At 36.5% G+C, this 3,037-nt stretch overlaps 1 pseudogene; it reads left to right on the forward strand.

The window, feature by feature from the left end:
• The window catches only part of LOC107105088, a 4,949-nt pseudogene extending 2,699 nt beyond the window's left edge, over positions 1 to 2,250 (forward strand).
• The last annotated feature ends 787 nt before the right edge of the window (positions 2,251 to 3,037 follow it).

The raw sequence follows: 3,037 nt of genomic DNA on the forward strand, positions 1-3,037 counted from the left end.
CTCAAGAAAAACATCATCCAACAGCTGGGAAAGTGTGGGTCAACTTCTTATAACATCTTGGAGTTCAGAGAGTGGATAACCAGCCTGTGGAACGCAGTAAAACATGAAAACTTCATCTTCAGCTTCAGAAACAGTCTGGTAGCTGATGCATACATGAGGCTCTGCACAGAGTACAACAAATGGGAGTGGGAGTTCAAAAAGGAAATGTACACCTGGGTTACCAATGCAGAAACTAGAATTTCTAATTTTGGTACAGCTGCTGCAACATCTGATATATCTGACATGGAGAACTTTATCACTCAGTTAGAAAGGGAAGCAGTCACAGAGCTGATTAAGTTAGAGTCAATAATTCTTGAGAACCTGAAGAAATACTTTGAGCAACCAGAAGGTCATGTTTACCTGGTTGAAGGATACAGAGAGGATTTCTCAAACAGCATAAATAGTCTTCGAGGACAAACAGAAAAATCAGTGTTTAAGCAGCTCAGAGTAGCAGTGGACATCAAACAGGGAAAGCAAGAACTGGATAAAATTAAGACCACTTATACAGAACGAATTGAAAACGCAGTTCATGCTTTGATTAATGAGTGTCGTGAGACAAAACGTAAAATGACAGACAGAGAGCTTGAGGAAAATTTCAATAAGATGTGGACTAAAACATTGAACACCTTGTCTTTTGCTGCACCGCAGACTTTAAATGTTTATGATCAGGTTTACCGTCAGTTGCTAGCAAATATTTCACCCAAAGGAAGCCATGCATGTCAACTGCTAAGTAAAAAAAGACTTCAAGACTGTGGATTGAAGCCTTTTACATACAAACCTAAAGGGTTGGGGAAAAACATGAAAGTTGCTTGGAAAGGATGGTGGTCCTGGAAGGATCTAGTAAAGGAGAGACAAAAAATTGCAAACAGCATCATATCTGATTGCAGAGAGTTTGTGATGAAAAAAATGGAAATGAAAACAAATGATCATGATACTTACATCCAGGAGATCCTTTACATCATTGATGAGAAGCTGAACAGTGATGATGTTAACAGTGACATTGACTTTGAGGTTTCTCTAAAGAAACACATCTGTGGATTTGCTGCTAGAGAGTTTCAAAAGATGCACGAAAATTTTATACAAGAAAATGATCCTAAGAGATGTCTGCAAGAAAACATGGAAAGGTTCCGGACAGATTTCAAAGATGTGTTCAATGAGAGAGATCAGTGCCAGAAGAAAGCTGAGGAATTCACCAAATATTGTCTGAAACCTGCTGTGAAGCACTTTGTCTATCGTTCTCTTGGTTCAGATATTGTTGATAAAATGCTGACAAAAGAAGTGTTCAGCACACGTATGTCCTTCCAGTATTCAATTTTACCGAATTTGATTGAAAAAAGCAACTTTGAAAGCTTTCAGAGATACATCTGCTCATATGAAGATTATGTAAAAGTATTCATACGTGATAGAATTAAGGAGAGTTTCTCCTCTAAGTTCTCAGTAGTTGAGTTAGAGGACACACATCTCCAGTCCTGCATCGACCACATAACTGCTGCCATTGAAAAGGCAAGAGCAGAAAAGACAGATAGTCTGAAGACATTTGTTGGAAATATCTGCAAAGAACTTGGTGATAAACTGGTCATTCCCCAGGATGCTCTCAATGCCTTTATGGTTCTGAACAAAGCTGACCAGGAACAGTTTGCTCATTGGCTCAGAGAGAGTGTGAAGGAAATGAAGGAAGATCTTAGGGAGCAGTTTAAAAACACAGACTTTGAAACAAAACTCAGACTTCTCCAATTAAACCCACAGGATGAGATTTTCAACAGAGTGGTTGGTTGTGGCAAAGAGTGTCCATTCTGTAAAATACCCTGTGATGCAGGTGGAGCAGCTCACACTGAACACTTTGCTTCCCTACATCGATCACAGGGTTTGGGTCAGTATAGGTGGACAGATTCAGAAAAACTTATAACTCAGATCTGCTCTTCTCTTGTTATCAGTAACAAGAATTTTCTCTGTAGCGATACAAACAATGAATGGCATCCTTACAAAGAATATAGGGAGATTTATCCAGACTGGAAAATAACTCCCGATTCAAGTTATGAGGCATCAGATTATTGGAAATATGTGATGAACAAGTACAACAAGGAATTTGCTGAAGCATATAAAGCAGAGCCTGCTGACATTCCTGATGGTTGGAAGAATATCACAGTGGAGCAGGCAAAGGAAAGTCTCAAGAAATCATTCAGCATCAAATGAAATCATAATTAATGTAGTTAAGAGACTAACTGGTTCTTATATGTAGTGTATTTTTCTTTTTTTTGGTGGTGGGACCTCATGGTGTCCTTTTTCAAGTGTTTAAGGAAAGTTTATGTTTTTCTTAAAACTCTACTTCAACTTCAAGGGCACAGTTCTGTGAAATAAGCTTGGAGTTAACAGCTCATTAGCCTAATATAAAATCTTAACTTAAGGTATTAAATGATTCTTGAAATAAAGTGCGTGACATATTACAAATACAATGTAAACAATGCATTTAGTCTTAGTGTTGCCACAGCAATATCCCACTCTAAACTTACATGTACTGATTTATAAGTGTGTTCTAACTGGAATGTATGTACGTATATTTTCTATAAATCTATCTCTGTGATGTTGAACTGATTATTTCCATAACCCTGATCTGCTCTGCATTATTGAAGCCTTGAGATCATATATGCTGAGGATCATTATTAAACTGAATTGAACTGAGTATCAGGTTTAGATCTTTAAATAAATTACATTTTTTTTTGCATGATGGTTGTAGTGATGTTATGATAAAGATGTTCTTGGACAGGTTTCCTTTTAAATTGGTAAATTTAATGTAAAAAATTCTTTATATCAGTGATTGCTAAATATGGTATTGCGTTAGCATGACAATATAATTTTCTTTGCTTTGTACAATCCTGTAAGAAATAAACATTTAGAGTTAACGCATTCTGTGTATTATTGTTTGAGTCTTTTTTTTTATTATTAAATGTTTTTCTTTCTTCTTAGCAAACAGTGATTTGCTTACATTGAATCTTTTCAT

The sequence above is a fragment of the Cyprinodon variegatus genome, unplaced genomic scaffold (genome assembly GCF_000732505.1).
Source record: "Cyprinodon variegatus isolate N-32 unplaced genomic scaffold, C_variegatus-1.0 Scaffold2054, whole genome shotgun sequence".
Taxonomy (NCBI): Eukaryota; Metazoa; Chordata; class Actinopteri; order Cyprinodontiformes; family Cyprinodontidae; genus Cyprinodon; species Cyprinodon variegatus.